This window comes from Arachis hypogaea, chromosome 6 (genome assembly GCF_003086295.3).
Source record: "Arachis hypogaea cultivar Tifrunner chromosome 6, arahy.Tifrunner.gnm2.J5K5, whole genome shotgun sequence".
Classification (NCBI taxonomy): domain Eukaryota; kingdom Viridiplantae; phylum Streptophyta; class Magnoliopsida; order Fabales; family Fabaceae; genus Arachis; species Arachis hypogaea.
The window spans coordinates 64,446,654-64,467,606 of NC_092041.1; the positions used below are offsets into that span (position 1 = coordinate 64,446,654).

Genomic DNA, 20,953 nt, shown 5'->3' on the forward strand with positions numbered 1-20,953 from the left:
TAAGCCAAGAAGGAGAAGAGAGGTTTGTGTTGTGTGAAAATTAAAGAGAATGGAGGGGTGTCCGGCCATTTAAGGTGGGTTTGGGTGGGAAAGAAATTTGAATTTGAAGGTAGGTGGGTTTATGGGAAAGAGTGGAAGGATGTGAGTGGTGAAGGGGGTAATTGGGAAGAGAGATTGAGGTGATTGGTGAAGGGTTTTTGGGAAAGTGTGTTATAGGATTATTAGGAGGTAAGGTGAGAATATGGTAGGTGGGGATCCTGTGGGGTCCACAGATCCTGAGATGATCTTGTGGGGTTCACAGATCCTGAGGTGTCAAGGATTTACATCCCTGCACCAATTAGGCATGTAAAATACCTTTGCATGCAATTCTGGCATTTAGACGCCGAAGTGATGCTCATTCTGGGCGTTCAACGACCCTGTATAGCATGTTTCTGGCGTTGAACGCCAGTTCCATGCTTGTTTCTGGCATTCAGCGCCAGCTCTCCTCAGAGTGCATTCTTGGCGTTTGAACGCCGGGACGTTGCTTGTTTCTGGCGTTCAACGCCAGATCCATGCTCTGTTCTGGCGTTGAACGCCAGCCAGATGCTCCTTACTGGCGTTTAAACTCCAATAAGTCCTTCCTCCAGGGTGTCATTTTTCTTCTGCTGTTTTTGATTCTGTTTTTAATTTTAATATTTTTTTCGTGACTCCACATGATCATGAACCTACTAAAACACAAAATAACAGTTAAATAAAAATAAAATTAGAAAAATAAAAATTGGGTTGCCTTCCTACAAGCGCTTCTTTAATGTCAATAGCTTGACAGTGGGCTCTCATGGAACCACACAAGTGATCAGGTCAATGTTGTATAGTCCCAACACCAAACTTAGAGTTTGGTTGTGGGGATTCAACACCAAACATAGAGATTGGTTGTGGCCTCCCAACACCAAACTTAGAGTTTGACTGTAGGGGCTCTGTTTGACTCTGTACTGAGAGAAGCTCTGCATGCTTACTCTCCCTTGTTACAGAAGGATAGCCGTGTGCCTTAAACACAAGGTAGTCCCTATTCAATTGAAGGACTAATTCTCCTCTGTTAACGTCTATCACAGCTTCTGCTGTGGCTAGGAAAGGTCTTCCAAGGATGATGCATTCATCCTCTTCATTCCTAATGTCTAAGATTAAGAAATCAGCAGGAATGTAAAGGCCTTTACCTTTACCAACACGTCCTCTACTAATCCATAAGCTTGTCTTACTAACTTGTATGCCAATTGTAATGAGAATAAGGCAGGCTGTACCTCAATGATCCCCAGCTTCTTCATTACAGAGAGTGGCATAAGATTTATGCCTGCCCCTAGGTCACACAGAGCTTTTTCAAAGGTCATGGTGCCTATGGTATAGGGTATTAAGAATTTCCCAGGATCTTATTTCTTTTGAGGTAGAGTTTGTTGAACCCATGTATCAAGTTCACTAATAAGCAAGGGAGGTTCACCTTCCCAAGTCTCATTACCAAATAACTTGGCATTCAGCTTCATGATGGCTTCTAGATATTGAGCAACTTGCTCTACAGTTACATCTTCATCCTCTTCAGAGGAAGAATAATCTTCAGAGCTCATGAATGGCAGAAGGAGATTTAATGGAATCTCTATGGTTTCTATATGAGCCTCAGATTCCTTTGGATCCTCAATAGGGAACTCCTTCTTGTTTGAGAGACGTCCCAGGAGGTCTTCCTCACTATGATTTTTGTCCTTTCCTTCCTCTCTGCATTCGGCCATATTGACTATATTAATGGCCTTGTACTCTCTCTTTGGATTCTCTTCTGTATTGCTTGGGAGAGTACTTGGAGGAGTTTCAGTTACTTTCTTACTCAGATGGCCCACTTGTGTTTGCAGATTTCTGATGGAGGACCTTGTTTCATTCATGAAACTTAAAGTGGCCTTAGACAGATCAAAGACTAAGTTTGCTAAGTTAGAGGGATTCTGTTCATAATTCTCTGTCTGTTGCTGAGAAGATGATGGATAAGGCTTGATATTGCTGAGCCTATTTCTTCCACCATTATTAAAGCCTTGTTGAGGCTTTTGTTGATCCTTCCATGAGAAATTCGGATGATTTCTCCATAATGAATTATAGGTGTTTCCATAAGGTTCACCCTTGTAATTTACCTCTGTCATTGCAGGGTTTTCAGGATCATAAGCTTCTTCTTAAGAAGATGCCTCTTTAGTACGGTTGGATGCATTTTGCCATCCATTCAGACTTTGAGGAATCATGTTGACTTGCTGAGTTAACACTTTGTTCTGAGCCAATATGGCATTCAGAGCATCAATTTCAAGAACTCCCTTCCTCTGAGGCATCCCATTATTCACGGAATTCCTCTCATAAGTGTACATGAATTGGTTATTTGCAACCATGTCAATAAGTTCTTGAGCTTCTGCAGGCATTTTCTTTAAGTGAATGGATCTACCTGCAAAATGGTCCAATGACATTTTGGAAAACTCAGAAGGACACTTCTTGGTCATCTGCTTGTATCTTTCCCAAGCTTCATAGAGGGATTCACCATCTTTTTGCTTGAAGGTCTAAACATCCGCTCTAAGTTTGCTCAACTTTTGAGGAGGAAAGAATTTATCCAAGAAGGCCATGACCAGCTTATCCTAAGAGTCCAGGCTATCTTTAGGTTGTGAGTCCAACCATGTTCTAGCTCTGTCTCTTATAGCAAAAGGGAAAAGCATGAGCCTGTAGACTTCAGGATCTACTCCATTTGTCTTGACAGTCTCACAAATCTGCAAGAACTCAGTTAAAAACTGATAAGGATCTTCAGATGGAAGTCCATGAAACTTGTAGTTCTGTTGCATCAAAGCAACTAATTGAGGTTTCAGCTCAAAATTGTTTGCTCCAATGGCAGGAATTGAGATGCTTCTTCCATCAAACTTGGACGTTGGTTTAGTGAAATCACCAAGCATCCTCCTTGCATTATTGTTGTTGGGTTCGGCTACCATCTCCTTCTCTTGTTTGAAAATTTCAGAAAGGTTGCCTCTGGATTGTTGTAATTTAGCTTCTCTTAGTTTCCTCTTCAAAGTCCTTTCAGATTCTGGATCATCTTCAACAAAGATGCCTTTTTCCTTATTCCTGCTCATATGAAAGACAAGAGAAAAAGAAAAAGGAAGAGGAATCCTCTATATCTGGACAAAGAGGATCCTTATTATTAGTAGAAGAAGAAAGGAATAAGAGTGGAGAAGAACCCAAACACAAGGGTGAGGATAGAGACAGTGATTGGAGATGAATAGAGGTGAAGAGAAGTGTTAATAAATAAATAAATAAATAGAAGAAGGGAAGAGAGGGAGAATTTGAAAATAATTTTAAAAAAGTAGTTAATGATTTTCGAAAATTAAAGATAAGATATAATTAAAATTAAAATTTAAAACAATTAAAAAGAATTTTTGAAGAAGAGATGAGATATTTTCGAAAATTAAAGAGGGAAAAGTAGTTAGGTGGTTTTGAAAAAGATAAGAAACAAACAAAAAGTCAAATATTTAGTTGAAAAAGATATTAAAATCAAATTTGAAAAGATAAGAAGATAAGAAGTTAGATAAGATATTTTGAAATCAAATTTTTTTGAAAAAGATAAAATTTTGAAAAAGATATGTTAAAAAGATAAGATAAGAAGATATGATAAAAAGATAGGATTGAAAAAGATTTAATTTTTAAAATTAAAATTAATTACTTAACTAACAAGAAACTAAAAGATATGGTTCTAGAATTTAAAGATTGAACCTTTCTTAACAAGAAAGTAACAAACTACAAATTTTTGAATCAATCATATTAATTGTTAGCATAATTTCGAAAATTAAGATAAAATTAAGAAAAAGATTTTTTTGAAAAACATTTTAAAGAATTTTCAAAAATTAATAAGAAAAATGAAAAAGATTTAATTTTTGAAAAAGTTTTAAAAAGATAAGATTTTTTTAAAATTGAAAATTTGACTTGACTTGTAAGAAACAACTAATTTTAAAAAATTTTTGACCAAGTCAACTCAAATTTTCAAAAATTTGGAGAGAAATAAGGAAAAGATATTTTTTTTTATTTTTAAATTTTTAATGATGAGAGAGAAAAACACAATTATGACCCAAAACATGAAAATTTTGGATCAAAACCAATTATGCATGCAAAACATTATGAATGTTAAGATGAACACCAACAACACTTTGAAGATCATGATGAACATCAAGAACATATTTTTGAAAAAAAATTGATGCAAAGAAAACATGCAATACACCAAACTTAGAATTCTTTAATGCATGGACACTATGAATGCAAAAAATGCATATGAAAAACAACATACAACACAAAACAAGAAAACATTAAGATCAAACAAGAAGACTTGTCAAGAACAACTTGAAGATCATGAAGAACACCGTGAATGCATGAATTTTCGAAAAATGCATAATAATTTTAAAAACATGCAATTGACACCAAACTTAAAAATTGACTCAAGACTCAAACAAGAAACCCAAAATATTTTTGATTTTTTTCTAATTTTTTTGTATTTTATTTTATTTTTTCGAAAAACATATAGGAAAAACAAAATAAGAAATTCAAAATCTTTAAGAAGAATTCCAGGAATCTTTCAATATTAGCCCAAAACTCCAATCAAAGGGTTGGACATGGCTTAATAGCCAGTGCTTTAGGATGGAATTACATGCATTGTGGTGATTAGTTGAAGACCAATTCCAAAGGAGTTTGAATATGGCTTTGCAGCCAGCCAGGATTCAACATGCTTCATGAAACTCTGGAATCCATTCTTAAATGTTTTGAAGCCATAGAATGATTTATTTTAAAAAAATTTTCGAAAATAGGAATAAAAATTTTTTTAAAAGATTTTTGAAAAGTTTTTGAAAACAAAATTACCTAATCTGAGCAACAAGATGAACCGTCAGTTGTCCATACTCGAACAATCCCCGGCAACGGCGCCAAAAACTTGGTGGATGAAATTGTGATCATCAACAATGGCTCCAAAGACTTGGTGCTCTCAAACGAGAATCTCACTTTGTCATAACTCCGCACAACTAACCAGCAAGTGTACTGGGTCGTCCAAGTAATACCTTACGTAAGTAAGGGTCGATCCCAAAGAGATTGTTGGTATGAAGCAAGCTATGGTCACCTTGAAAATCTCAGTCAGCCAGATTTAACTGGATTAAGAGATTATTGGTTTAAATAAAGATAATAAAATAAACAGAAAATAAAGATAAAGTTACTCATGTAATTCAATGGTGGGAATTTCAGATAGGTGTATGGAGATGCTGTGTTCCTTCTTAATCTCTGCTTTCCTACTGCTTTCATCCAATCTTTGTCACTCCTTTCTATGGCAAGCTGTATGTAGGGCATCACTGTTGTCAATGGCTACATCCCATCCTCTCAGTAACAATGGTCCAAATGCTCTGTCACAGCACGGCTAATCATCTGTCGGTTCTCGATCATGTTCGAATAGAATCACTTGATTCTTTTGCATTTGTCATCACGCCCAGCAACCGCGAGTTTGAAGCTCGTCACAGTCATTCAATCCCAGAATCCTACTTGAAATACCACAGACAAGGTTAGACTTTCTGGATTCCCATGAATGCCGCCATCAATTCTAGTTTATACCACGAAGATTCTGATTAAGGAATCCAAGAGATATGCGCCCGGTTTAAGGTAGAACGAAAGTGGTTGTCAGTCACGCGTTCATAGGTGAGAATGATGATGAGTGTCACGGATCATCACATTCATCATGGTGAAGTGCAACGAATATCTTAGAATAAGAATAAGTCAAATTGAATAGAAAATAGTAGTAATTGTATTGAAACTTGAGGTACAGCAGAGCTCCACACCCTTAATCTATGGTGTGTAGAAACTCCACCGTTGAATATACATAATTGTGAAGGTTCAGGAATGGCCGAATGGCCAGCCCCCAAAACGTGATCACCGGATCAAAATACAATCCAGGATATCTAATAAACTAGTAAAAAGTTTTATTTATACTAAACTAGCTACTAGGGTTTACAAAGGTAAGTAATTGATGCATAAATTCACTTATGGGGCCCACTTGGTGTGTGCTTGGGCTGAGCTTGATCTATCCACGAGCTGAGGCTTCTCTTGGAGTTGAACGCCAAGTTGTAACGTGTTTTGGGCGTTCAACTCTAGTTCGTGACGTGTTTCTGGCTTTTGACTCTAGAATGCAGCATGGAACTGGCGTTGAGCGCCAGTTGACATCGTCAAATCTCGAATAAAGTATGGTCTATTATATATTGCTGGAAAGCTCTGGATGTCTACTTTCCAAAGCCATTGAGAATGCGCATTTGGAATTCTGTAGCTCCAGAAAATCCATTTTGAGTGTAAGGAGGTTAGATTCCAACAGCATTAGCAGTCCTTTGTCAGCCTCCTATCAGAGTTTTGCTCAGGTCCCTCAATTTCTGCCAGAAAATACCTGAAATCACAGAAAAACACACAAACTCATAGTAAAGTCCAGAAATGTGAATTTAGCATAAAAACTAATGAAAACATCCCTAAAAGTAACTAGATCATACTAAAAACTACCTAAAAATAATGCCAAAAAGCGTATAAATTATCCGCTCATCACAACACCAAACATAAATTGTTGCTTGTCCACAAGCAACTGAAAATCAATTAGGATAAAAAGAAGAGAATATACTATAAATCCCAGAATATCAATGAAAATTAGTTCTAACTAGATGAGCGGGACTTGTAGCTTTTTGCTTTTGAACAGTTTTGGCATCTCACTTTCTCCTTTGAAGTTTATAATGATTGGCATCTATAGGAACTTAGAATTTCAGATAGTGTTATTGATTCTCCTAGTTAAGTTTGTTGATTCTTGAACACAGCTACTATTATGAGTCTTGGCCGTGGCCCTAAGCATTTTGTTTTCCAGTATTACCACCGAATACATAAATGGCACAGACACATGACTGGGTGAACCTTTTCAGATTGTGACTCAACATTGCTAGAGTCCCCAGTTAGAGGTGTCTAGAGCACTTAAGCACACTCTTTTTGCTTTGGATCACGACTTTAACCACTCAGTCTCAAGCTTTTCAGTTGGACCTGCATGCCACAAGCACATGGTCAGGGACAGCTTGATTCAGCCGCTTAGGCCTGGATTTTATTTCCTTGGGCCCTCCTATCCATTGATGCTCAAAGCCTTGGATCCTTTTTATCCTTGCCTTTTGATTTTAAGGGCTGTTGGCTTTTTCTGCTTGCTTTTTCTTTTTCTTTTTCTTTTTTTCGCCAAATTTTTTTTGCAAGCTTTTGCTTTTTCACTGCTTTTTCTTGCTTCAAGAATCAATTTCATGATTTTTCAGATTGTCAATAACATTTTTCTTTGTTCATCATTCTTTCAAGAGCCAAAAATTTTAGCATTCATAAACAACAAGATCAAAAATATTCACTGTTCAAGCATTCATTCAGAAAACAAAAAGTATTGCCACCACATCAATATAATTAAACTAATTTCAAGGACAATTTTCGAAATTCATGTACTTCTTGTTCTTTTGAATTAAAAACATTTTTCTTTTAAGAGAGGTGAAGGATTTAGGGAATTATTCATAGCTTTAAAACACAGTTACTAAATACTATTGATCATTTAATGAAGACACAAACATAGATAAACAATTAAACATAAAAACCGAAAAGCAGAAAAATTTAAGAACAAGGAATGAGTCCACCTTAGTGATGGTGGCGCTTTCTTTTTGAAGAACCAATGATGTCTTTGAGTTCTTCTATGTCTCTTCCTTGCCTTTGTTGCTCCTCCCTTATTGCTCTTTGATCTTCTCTAATTTCGTGGAGGATGATGGAGTGCTCTTGATGTTCCACCCTTAATTAATCCACATTGTAACTCAAATCTTCTAAGGAAGTGTTGAGTTGTTCCCAATAGTTGTTGGGAGGAAAGTGCATCCCTTGAGGCATCTCCGGGATTTCTTGGTGATGAGCTTCCTCATGCGTCTCTTGGGTTCCATGAGTGGGCTCGCTTGTTTGCTCCATCCTTTTCTTAGTGATGGGCTTGTCCTCCTCAACGAGGATGTCTCCTTCTATGATAACTCCAGCTGAGTAACATAGATGGCAATAAGATGAGGAAAAGCTAGCCTTGCCAAGGTAGAGGACTTATCGGCTATTTTGTAGAATTCATGGGAGATGACTTCATGAACTTCTACTTCCTCTCCAATCATGATGCTATGAATCATGATGGCCCGATCCACAGTAACTTCAGATCAGTTGCTAGTGGGGATGATGGAGCGTTGAATGAACTCCAACCATCCTCTAGCCACAGGCTTGAGGTCCAGTCTTCTTAGTCGAACCGGCTTGCCTTTGGAGTCTCTTTTCTATTGACCTCCTTCCACACATATGTCCATAAGGACTTGGTCCAACCTTTGATTAAAGTTGACCCTTCTAGTGTAGGGGCGTGCATCTCCTTGCATCATGGGTAAGTTGAACGCCAACCTCACATTTTCGAGACTAAAATCTAATTATTTCCCCCTAACCATTGTAAGATAATTCTTTGGGTTTGGGTTCTTACTTTGATCATGGTTCCTAATGATCCATGCATTGGCATAGAACTCTTGAACCATTAAGATTCTGACTTGTTGGATGGGGTTGGTTAGAACTTCCCAACCTCTTCTTTGGATCTCATATCGGATCTCCGGGTACTCATTTTTCATGAGCTTTAAAGGGACCTCGGGGATCACCTTCTTCTTGGCCACAACATCATAGAAGTGGTTTTCATGGGCTTTGGAGATGAATCTTTCCATCTCCCATGACTCAGAGGTGGAAGCTTTTGTCTTCCCTTTCCCTTTTCTAGAGGATTCTCCAGCCTTAGGTGCAATCAATGATAATGGAAAAACAAAAAGCTTATGCTTTTACCACACCAAACTTAAAATATTGCTCGCCCTCGAGCAAGAGAACAAAGAAAAGAAGAAGAAGAAGAAGAAAATATAGAGGAGAGAGGGAGAGGTGTATTCGACCAAGAAGGAGAAGAGAGGTTTGTGTTGTGTGAAAATTAAGGAGAATGGAGGGGTTTATAAGGGAGAGGAGAGGGGGTAGGTTTGGCCATTTAGGGTGGGTTTGGGTGGGAAAGAAATTTGAATTTGAAGGTAGGTGGGTTTTTGGGAAAGAGTGGAAGGATGTGTGTAACACCCTAATATTCAAATCCTTATGCTCGAGTCATAAGTCAATGATATTACGGTGGTACAGCTCTCAGGTGGATTTTTAATATATAAATATAGGTAATTTCGAAAGGAGTATTAATCGAGAAGCCTGAAAAGAGTAGAAATAAAATCGCGAAGACGTATCACTCACGTTTCGACATCGAAAAGATAAAACGTGAAGCCGAAAGCGATATACGGACAAGGCATAAAGGAGATTAAGAGATAGATAACAGATAGATATATATAACATAAGTAAATAGCCACTAGTCGTGACTGATGTGTGGAAAACGATCCAACACAAAACTCACCGGCAAGTGTACCGGGTCGCATCAAGTAATAATAACTCACATGAGTGAGGTCGATCCCACAGGGATTGAAGGATTGAGCAATTTTAGTTTAGTGGTTGATTTAGTCAAGCGAATCAAGTTTTGGTTGAGTGGGTTGTATTTAACAGAAGATAAATTGCTTGAAATGTAAAGGGAGAGGGGAAATTGCAGTAAATTAAAGAACAGGAAAGTAAAATAGACTGAATCTTAAAGAACAAGAAATTAAATGACTGAAACTTAAAGTGCAAGAAATGTAAATTGCAGTAACTTAAATGGCAAGAAAGATAAATGGCTTGAATATAAAAGGGGTTTGAGGACTGGGATTGCAGAATATAAACAAAGAAGACTTGAATTGCCACAAGTAATATAGCAGGAATTGAATTGGAAGCAATGAAAGCTTAAACAGAAAATTAAAGTAAAGTGCAGCAAGGTTCACAGAAGAACCCAAGTAAATTGTGATCTCAGGACTCAAGAGCTTAGGTAGCAGAGCCTAAAACCCAATTTCCTTCCCAGATCCGAGTTATCAAAGCAATTGACAGAAAATTAAAGAAGAAGCAGTAGAAGAACAGAAATCAAATTCAATTATGCAGAAAAGGGTTTAAAGAGATTTTAGATGGGAATTGAGACAGAATTTCCTCAATTTCACACACCCAAAACTCAGAAACAGAAGAGTAGAATTGCCCGAGTAAGAATGAGCAAGGAGATCAGTCAATTCTCCCTTAATCCTCTAAGCTCTCGGTCAAGTCTCTCAAGAACAATTACAAGAAATTCAAAGCTCAAAGAAAGTGCAAAATTCAAAAGCAAAGCCAAAGGTAAGTCTAAAAGGTCCTAATTACATCAAACTAGCTTCTATTTATACACTTTCTATTCTTGGATTTTGGGATTTGGATGGGCTTTTGATTTGGTGAAGAAATGAATTAAAATGGGGTTTTAATTTGGATTTTCGGCCCATGAAAAGTTGCTCCCAGGAGGCTGCCCTGCCCTTGTGGAGGGCAGGGCAGGATTTGGTGCATGTTGGTGCGGGCGTGGTGCAGGCTGGTGCGGCCTTGGTGCGTGAAATGCTGCCCTGCCCGCGCCAAGGGCAGGGCAGGAAAAGTTGGTGCGCCAGATTTGTCTTGGTGCTGCCAGAATCAAGAATTGGTGCGCCAGAATCAAAAATTGGTGCGCCAGAAATTTCCTTGGTGCATAGGATGCTGCCCTGCCCTCGCAGAGGGCAGGGCAGGAAATTTTGGTGCTGCCAGGATCGATCTTGGTGCGTGCTGGTGCTGCCAGGAGAGAATTGGTGCGCCAGATTTGTGTGTGGTGCGCCAGATTTGTGCACCAATCCAAATGCTGCCCTGCCCTCGCGGAGGGCAGGGCAGTGTTGCCACTTTGCTGTCCCGTGTTCGAAACACGGCTGGGACACACCTTCAATTAATTTCCTTGGTTTCTTGGCACGGCACTCAACCTTAGTTCTTTGCTTCTTCCTTGGTCCGTGTTCGAGTCTTGTGGCATGCATGGGTGACATTTTTCCTTTGATTTTCCTCCTTGGTGAGCCCGATACTACCCTTGTGGAGGGCAGGGCAAGGTTCTCTTCTTCTTGGTTCCAAGGCACACATTTGTGCTCTGCCCTTGTAGTGGGCAGGGCAGAGTTGCCTTCCTTGTTTGGTTTCCTTATGTTGCCCTCTTAGAGGGCAGTGTGCCCTTGTGGAGGGCAATGTTTGCCTCCCCCTTGCATGCGGCACACTTCCTCTTGTCTTGACCACGCTTTCCTTTCCTTGGGCTACACTTCTTAGGCCACGCTTTTCCTTTTCTTTTCTTTTCTTCACCTACAATAAACCAAAACAACCACTCAAAGTATCACTAAATTCAAGAGGCTTATAAATCTATTAAAATTCAATCAAAATTAGCTTAAACCTCATGATTTAACATTAATTTCATGGTGGTTGCTTGATTTAGAGAAGTTATGCATTTTCACTCCAAATCACTTACTTAGGATGCAAGAAAGTGCATAAATGCTAACAAAACAAGTGAAATTAGCTTGAAAAATGGGTATATGATGACTTGTCATCACAACACCAAACTTAAATCTTGCTTGTCCCCAAGCAAGCATCAAAACTAAGAAAAATTGAAGTGAATAAGAAAAGAATACATATCCTTATTAGGCATATAGCAGAACTTAATCTATGGGGTCATTATGCAGACAATGATAACTCAATTATTGTTGCTGTTACATGATATACATTTTGCATCAAAGGTTTGCTAAACTTGCTGTTATAAGACTCACTTTTTTGATTCCTCCCTTGCTAACTTTTCTTGGCTTACAATGCTTACAAGCTTATTATTTTTTTTTTTGGAGGTTTGGTGTCAAATGTTGTAATAACAGCCTTTGGCTTTATTTGTTTCTTTCTTTTACTCAACATCTCTCCACCACAGACACTTGGCTCACTAATTCTTCCTAGGATCATTGATGCCCATCATCTCTTTGGATAACTAAATGTTCTGTATCTAAGTTGCTCTTTATTGTGGATTTTCAATTGGCCATCCCAAATCAGTTGATCTAAGTGACCGGGTTTTAAAATACCCCTTAGAATTTACTCATCCAAGCAGATCTTAGTACAAGAACACCACAGGCATATGTCCTAAGGTTCAAGCTATTGGTGTCCAACCTTTATTCTTTGTTTTTCTTGCCATTTTGGCTTTTTCTTTCCCTTTTCTTTCTGTTTTTGTTACCAAGGGTTTTTTCATTGTTGATAAGAGTCTTTGTAACAGCAAGCTAACTCACAATTGAATGAGAATGATATTATGCAACAATTATTTCATGAGTCATGCATTTAATCAAACACATATACCACCACCAACTTCCATTCATACTTATGCAACATTGGATATTTCACTTTTCAATTCAAACCAAACTCTTTTATTTAAGCATATGGGAAACAAAGCAATTTTCAAGCTAAGTGATGGATAACAAGCATTGTGCAGACTTAGCATTTTTCTAGCTATTTATTAACTAACTAAAATGAAAAGCAAAGAACAGAAATTGCATAAAGTAAAAGAAATAATTGATGGAGGCATATCATGTTTCAGACATGCATCTCCTTATTAAAGACATGAAAGAGAAAATATGAAAGAACTTTGCCACCTTCTAATGGTCGTGGCTGCTGCTTGATTCTCCCTTCTTCTTCTTTCTCTTCCCTGTCTTGGAATAATCTCGGATCTCTTCACCAGGACATCTTCTACCCCAAACAGAATCTAAGAGTCCTGAGAGCCCAAAATCTTCCAATCTTTTAAAGGTTGACTCAGTATATTGATGAGATCTTGCTTGTTGCTTGGCTAAAAATTCAGGGCATTGTTCAAATGGCTTGATCTCAGGATTGAGTGTTGGCAGATTGTGGGTTAAGTACTCCAACCTTGCTTGCATGTTTTCATCATTCTCCATTCTTTGTACGTGTCTAACTTCTCCCAGGGTATGATGAACATTCTTCCATTGATACAGGTTGTGACTATATTCCTCTGCTTTAGCTTGACTAAAATACAGCTTATCATATGATTCCTTGAATTCTTTGTATTGCTCTTTTTGTCCTTCAAGAATCTGTGCTTGAAATTCTTGCTGCTGAGTCATCATTTGTTGTTGCCATCTCTCTTGTTTCTCCTCCATTTGATGCTGCCAAGCTTCTCGTTCCTCTTTTTCTTTCAAAAATTGCTCCATAAATTCAAGATGGGGCTCTAGATATTTCTCTCGGCCCTCCTGATTTTGGCCTTGTTGAGCCTGCATGAGTTGCTGAGATAGTTCTTCAATTGATCTTTGTAATTGGCTCATATCTATGGCATCATAAGCTTGATTTCGTCCTTCCTCTCTTTGTGATCTCCTTTGTCTAGGAGCTACTACCCCTTCTTGATTTTCTTCTTCATTCGTTCCCTCCATGCTCTTCTTGGTAATCCATTTCCCTTTATTCACTTTTGTTGTGTCCTCATCTTCAAAGATTACTCCAGCTTTGTCACATAACCTTTGGATGGTGCTTGGATGTCCAAGACCTTTTGAATTGCTTGTGCTATCGGCCATTTCTTGAATACTGTCGGCTATGAGTTGTGCAAGGTTGATCTCACCTCCATGCAAGATGCAGTATGTCAAGAGTGCTCGTTTGATTGTGACCCAAGAGGCGTTTCCAGTAGGGAGGATAGATCTCCTCACTATTTCATACCATCCCTTAGCCACAGGAGTAAGATTTATCCTCCTTATGTGACTTGGAATTCCCTTTGAATCTCTTTCCCAATCTGTATTTTCCACGCATAACCCCTGCAGGATCTCATCAGGATTATTTTTCATTTGCAATCTAGCCTCATAACTAGGCTCTGCATAGGTTATGGTTCTCAACTTGAGGGCTCTTGTGATAGCAGCTGGGCTAAAACTCACTTCAACTCCTCTGACATAACTTGTGTAGGGAGCACTATTTTTGTTTTCTTTTGCAGCATTTGCATAGAATTCCCTGATCATTACTGCACTGATGTCAGTCAGAGGAGCACACAAGAGTTCCCACCTTCTTTCTCTAGTAATTTGCCTCATGATGGGGTATTCTCCTTCCCTCAAATCAAGGCCTTTCTCATAGATGACATTCTTTGCCTCCATGAACATATGATATCTCCCTTCATGGAATTGGGATCTAAACTTGCTTGCATCAAATGATGGAGGTTCGGTTACCATAGGTTCTTTTCCCGGCCTTCTTTTTGAGCTTGAGGAGGCCATTGAAATTGAAGTGAAAAGAAAGAGGAAGTGAGAGTAGACAAAATATGTGTTGTATTTGGGAAGAGTTTTGGTTCGGTTTTGATGTGTGAGGTAAGGGAATTATGTTGGTTTTGGAAGTGGAAGAGAGTATGGTTTTCATATGAAAGTGGCTTGAATGAGAATGTGTATACCGTGTTGGTGCCAACGGCTACTTATAGGTGAATTCTTCAATCCTTCCAACAAAACCATAATGAGAGAGAGAGGGACTCGTTGGTGCTCATGAAAGGTTAAGATTGATTTGCTCATTCAAGGAATGCATGAGATGGACGGCTTGCATGTGTTGTTGAGGCTTTGACGAGGATCCTTCTTCCATTGGCTGCATGTACCTCGGTGTTCAATGTTGCATGCATGCAAATTTTGTTCCCCATGAGCACGTTCTCCTAGGCACATGTGACCTTCCTCACATAGCTTCTCCTAGCCGTGACCTCTCCTAGTTTTTGTCTTTAATCTTTTTCTCCCACCTGAACCAAAACATCTAGCTTAGAACATTAATATAATCATTGGCAATTTATTTGCAAGAATAAAATAAATTGTTTTGGTTTGTTTAATAGTTATTTAAAATTTTTTTTTGTGATCAATTGTGTCCCTAAATAAAATGCTAAAAGTTGGTGAACACCAAACTTATCTTTTATTGAGGGGACGGCTTAACAATGCAAACCGTTCTCACAATTGATGCATTTTTTTTAAAAAAAAAAAATTTGATGTATGATCCCTTATCTGTATGGTTTTGAGTCCATGATTGGGAAATGATCTTCTGAATATTGTTGCACATGCAGACACCAAACTTAGTGTTTGGTCACATGCTTTATCAAAAGGATTATGCATATGTTCTAAGAATAATCCCCCTCTTTTTTTTGAAAGATGAACTTGGGTGTGCCTTAAGGTACACCAAACTTAGAAGTTTGCCATGTGCTTCAAAACGATGTGTGCATTTACCAGGCATGAAAATTCAAAATCATATTCAGAGGAATCATAGCTTATTAAATAAAAGAGAAGATAGAAATCTTAAACCATGGGTTGCCTCCCATGAAGCGCTCTTTTATTGTCATTAGCTTGACATTGACCTCCCTTTAGGGTGGTTGATGTTGGTGATGTCTCAACTTGTCACCTCTCACTGTCAGCTTTCTCTGTGTGCCTTGATGCTCAATTTCCATATGCTCAAGAGAAAGTATTTGGTTGACAGTGTAATAATCTTCTGCTCCTTGCTATTGATACACTAGTTGCACCTTATCACCTTTAGAAAATCCTTCAGTTGGGATTTTCTTGTTCTTCCACCCTTTGTGAGCCTTTTTCTTGCTCTTCATCTTTTTCTTGCTTGTTAATCTCTCTTTCTTGGCAGTTACTTGAGTTGTGATACCTTCCTTCTTACTTATCCCCCCTGCTTCCTTTTGAATCCCTTTTTCTTCTTGCATCTGTTTGTTTTTCTGTTCTACTTCCTTGTCAGTTGATTGCTTTGGAAGAAGATCATCACTCATTTTGCTTGTTTCTTCATCCCTTTGTAATTCTGGAAAGACTTTCAGGATGATGCTCTCCTCATGCATCCTGAGGGTTAACTCTCCTTGCTCTATATCCACAATGGCTCTAGCAGTGGCAAAAAATGGTCGACCAAGTATTATGGAGTCATTTCCATGTTCTGAAGAATCCAGGATCACAAAATCTGCTGGATAGATAAACCTGTCAACCTTAACTAAAAGGTTCTCAATCAGCCCTTTAGGATATACTATTGATTGGTCCACCAATTCCAAGGACATCTGTGTTGGTTTCACCTCCTCTATGCCAAGCTTTTTCACTAAAGAATATGGGATTAGATTTATGCTTGCTCCTAAATCACATATCCCCTTGTTGATGAATAGGTTTCCAATAGTGCATGGTAAGAAGAAACCTCCAGGGTCTTCAAGCTTGGGAGGGAGTCCCTTTTTAATGAGTGCACTGCATTCTTCACTGAGCATTACAGTCTCCTTTTCATTCTACTGTCTCTTCTTGTTAATGAGCTCCTTTAAGAACTTGGCATATAAAGGCATTTGCTCCAAAGCCTCTGCCAAAGGTATGTTAATTTCCAGCTTCTTGAAAGTCTTAAGAAATTTGTGGAAATGCTGGTCCTTTGTCTCTTTGTGAAATCTCTGTGGATAAGGCAGTGGTAATGTTAAGCTCTTCTCCACTTGATGCTGTTTTGGAATTGGTTCTTCCATGATTTGCTTTCCTTTCTTCAGATTCTGTGATTTGTTGTTCTCTTCTGTGAGTTCTCCTGGGACATTCTTGGTCATCATGTCCCTGTTGATGGCTTCATCATTCTTTGTTGGCTCAGTGTCATTGTGCTTGGTTGCTCCTTGGTTACCCTCTGTTAACACTTTTCCACTTCTTAGTTGCACGACCTTGCATTCTTCCTTTGGGTTGGGAATGGTGTCACTAGGTAGTGAACTTGATGGCTTCTCAACAGAAATCTGTTTGGAGATTTGTCCAATCTGCCTCTCTAGGTTCTTCATGGAGGCTTCTTGGTTCTTTGTTGTCAATTCTTGGTTCTTCATCAGTTTCTCCATGAGCAGCTCTAGATTGGTAATCCTCTGGGATTCTTGTGAAATTGGTTGGTTTTGGGGTGTTGATGGATGATGATAGGTGTTTTGATTTGTTGGGTGGTTGTTGGGTGGATAATGGTTAGAGTTGGGGTAGTTATTTTGTGGTTTTCTATATGTATTTTGGTTAGTGTTTGGCTGGGGGTTATGGTTTGTGTTTTTCCAATTGTTCTGGCCTGTGTTTCTTTGCCATGGTTGTTGATTTTGATTATGGTTATCTCCCCATCTGAGGTTGGGATGGTTCTTCCAAGATGGATTGTAAGTATCCCCATAGACTTCATTTGTTCCAGGATTTTGGTTGTGCATGTATTGGACTTGCTCTTGCTGTTGCTCCTCTTGAGTTTCTTCATTTTGCACCCAAGTGGTTGGTGGTTGGCTTGTGGTGCTCACTGCTGCCACTTGCAAGCCATCAATTCTTTTGGCCATTTGCTCAAACTGTTGTTGAATCTGCTGCTGCATCATCTTGTTTTGAGCTAAAATTGAATCCACTCCTTCCAACTCCATTACTCCTCTTCTCTGTGATGGTTGGCGTTGTCTTTGATGAGCAAAGAAATATTGGTTGTTGGCCACCATATCTATGAGGTTTTGAGCTTCCTCTGTGGTTTTCATGAGTTGTAATGAGCCTCCGGCAGAGTGATCAAGAGCTTCTTGAGCTTTAAGAGTGAGTACCTCATAGAAGTTCTGCAACTTGTCCCACTCAGTGAACATCTCTGGTGGACATTTCCTCAATAGAGCCTTATATCTTTCCCATGCTTCATATAAGTTCTCAGCCTCCAATTGAGTGAATGTTTGAACCTCAGTCTTCAACCTTAGGATTCTTTGAGGGGGATAAAATTTAGCAAGAAACTTGCTCACCAAGTCATCCCAAGTGTTGATGCTTTCTTTTAGAAAGGTCTCTAGCCATTGAGTGGCTTTATCTCTGAGAGAGAATGGGAAAAGCAGCAACTTGTAGCTATCAGGAGGTACACCATTGGTTTTCACCGTGTCACAGATTCTCAAGAAGGTAGACAAATGTTGATTTGGATCTTCCAAAAGCCCTCCTCCAAAAGAGCAATTGTTTTGAACCAGAGTGATGAGTTGTGGCTTTAGTTCAAAATTGTTTGCAATGACATTAGGAGGAAGAATGCTACTTCCACAATGTCTGGCATTTGCAAATGTGTATGAAGCCAAGACTCTTCGTTGTTGTTGATTATTGTTGGCTCCTTCTCCTGGTTGATTGGGATCTCCTTCCATTTCTTGGAATTCCTCCTCAGATTCTTCTTCTCCAATAACGTTCTTCCCTCTTTCAGCTCTTCTTATTCTCCGAAGAGTTCTTTGATCAATTTCAGAGAGAATAGGGGAAGATCTTCCTGTACCTGACATACAAACACACAACAATAAACACACAAACCCAGAAAGCCAAAACTTGATGTGTGGAAAACGATCCAACACAAAACTCACCGGCAAGTGTACCGGGTCGCATCAAGTAATAATAACTCACATGAGTGAGGTCGATCCCACAGGGATTGAAGGATTGAGCAATTTTAGTTTAGTGGTTGATTTAGTCAAGCGAATCAAGTTTTGGTTGAGTGGGTTGTATTTAACAGAAGATAAATTGCTTGAAATGTAAAGGGAGAGGGGAAATTGCAGTAAATTAAAGAACAGGAAAGTAAAATAGACTGAATCTTAAAGAACAAGAAATTAAATGACTGAAACTTAAAGTGCAAGAAATGTAAATTGCAGTAACTTAAATGGCAAGAAAGATAAATGGCTTGAATATAAAAGGGGTTTGAGGACTGGGATTGCAGAATATAAACAAAGAAGACTTGAATTGCCACAAGTAATATAGCAGGAATTGAATTGGAAGCAATGAAAGCTTAAACAGAAAATTAAAGTAAAGTGCAGCAAGGTTCACAGAAGAACCCAAGTAAATTGTGATCTCAAGACTCAAGAGCTTAGGTAGCAGAGCCTAAAACCCAATTTCCTTCCCAGATCCGAGTTATCAAAGCAATTGACAGAAAATTAAAGAAGAAGCAGTAGAAGAACAGAAATCAAATTCAATTATGCAGAAAAGGGTTTAAAGAGATTTTAGATGGGAATTGAGACAGAATTTCCTCAATTTCACACACCCAAAACTCAGAAACAGAAGAGTAGAATTGCCCGAGTAAGAATGAGCAAGGAGATCAGTCAATTCTCCCTTAATCCTCTAAGCTCTCGGTCAAGTCTCTCAAGAACAATTACAAGAAATTCAAAGCTCAAAGAAAGTGCAAAATTCAAAAGCAAAGCCAAAGGTAAGTCTAAAAGGTCCTACATCAAACTAGCTTCTATTTATACACTTTCTATTCTTGGATTTTGGGATTTGGATGGGCTTTTGATTTGGTGAAGAAATGAATTAAAATGGGGTTTTAATTTGGATTTTCGGCCCATGAAAAGTTGCTCCCAGGAGGCTGCCCTGCCCTTGTGGAGGGCAGGGCAGGATTTGGTGCATGTTGGTGCGGGCGTGGTGCAGGCTGGTGCGGCCTTGGTGCGTGAAATGCTGCCCTGCCCGCGCCAAGGGCAGGGCAGGAAAAGTTGGTGCGCCAGATTTGTCTTGGTGCTGCCAGAATCAAGAATTGGTGCGCCAGAATCAAAAATTGGTGCGCCAGAAATTTCCTTGGTGCATAGGATGCTGCCCTGCCCTCGCAGAGGGCAGGGCAGGAAATTTTGGTGCTGCCAGGATCGATCTTGGTGCGTGCTGGTGCTGCCAGGAGAGAATTGGTGCGCCAGATTTGTGTGTGGTGCGCCAGATTTGTGCACCAATCCAATTGCTGCCCTGCCCTCGCGGAGGGCAGGGCAGTGTTGCCACTTTGCTGTCCCGTGTTCGAAACACGGCTGGGACACACCTTCAATTAATTTCCTTGGTTTCTTGGCACGGCACTCAACCTTAGTTCTTTGCTTCTTCCTTGGTCCGTGTTCGAGTCTTGTGGCATGCATGGGTGACATTTTTCCTTTGATTTTCCTCCTTGGTGAGCCCGATACTGCCCTTGTGGAGGGCAGGGCAAGGTTCTCTTCTTCTTGGTTCCAAGGCACACATTTGTGCTCTGCCCTTGTAGTGGGCAGGGCAGAGTTGCCTTCCTTGTTTGGTTTCCTTATGTTGCCCTCTTAGAGGGCAGTGTGCCCTTGTGGAGGGCAATGTTTGCCTCCCCCTTGCATGCGGAACACTTCCTCTTGTCTTGACCACGCTTTCCTTTCCTTGGGCTACACTTCTTAGGCCACGCTTTTCCTTTTCTTTTCTTTTCTTCACCTACAATAAACCAAAACAACCACTCAAAGTATCACTAAATTCAAGAGGCTTATAAATCTATTAAAATTCAATCAAAATTAGCTTAAACCTCATGATTTAACATTAATTTCATGGTGGTTGCTTGATTTAGAGAAGTTATGCATTTTCACTCCAAATCACTTACTTAGGATGCAAGAAAGTGCATAAATGCTAACAAAACAAGTGAAATTAGCTTGAAAAATGGGTATATGATGACTTGTCATCACAACACCAAACTTAAATCTTGCTTGTCCCCAAGCAAGCATCAAAACTAAGAAAAATTGAAGTGAATAAGAAAAGAATACATATCCTTATTAGGCATATAGCAGAACTTAATCTATGGGGTCATTATGCAGACAATGATAACTCAATTATTGTTGCTGTTACATGATATACATTTTGCATCAAAGGTTTGCTAAACTTGCTGTTATAAGACTCACTTTTTTGATTCCTCCCTTGCTAACTTTTCTTGGCTTACAATGCTTACAAGCTTATTATTTTTTTTTTGGAGGTTTGGTGTCAAATGTTGTAGTAACAGCCTTTGGCTTTATTTGTTTCTTTCTTTTACTCAACATCTCTCCACCACAGACACTTGACTCACTAATTCTTCCTAGGATCATTAATGCCCAGCATCTCTTTGGATAACTAAATGTTCTGTATCTAAGTTGCTCTTTATTGTGGATTTTCAATTGGCCATCCCAAATCAGTTGATCTAAGTGACCGGGTTTTAAAATACCCCTTAGAATTTACTCATCCAAGCAGATCTTAGTACAAGAACACCACAGGCATATGTCCTAAGGTTCAAGCTATTGGTGTCCAACCTTTATTCTTTGTTTTTCTTGCCATTTTGG

At 39.1% G+C, this 20,953-nt stretch overlaps 1 non-coding gene across 1 annotated transcript; it reads left to right on the top strand.

The window, feature by feature from the left end:
• Window positions 1-2,465: 2,465 nt before the first annotated feature.
• LOC112699732 (small nucleolar RNA R71) lies at window positions 2,466-2,570 on the top strand. The gene has a single exon (XR_003152673.1). It is a non-coding gene; the product is annotated as a small nucleolar RNA R71 (small nucleolar RNA).
• Window positions 2,571-20,953: the final 18,383 nt, after the last annotated feature.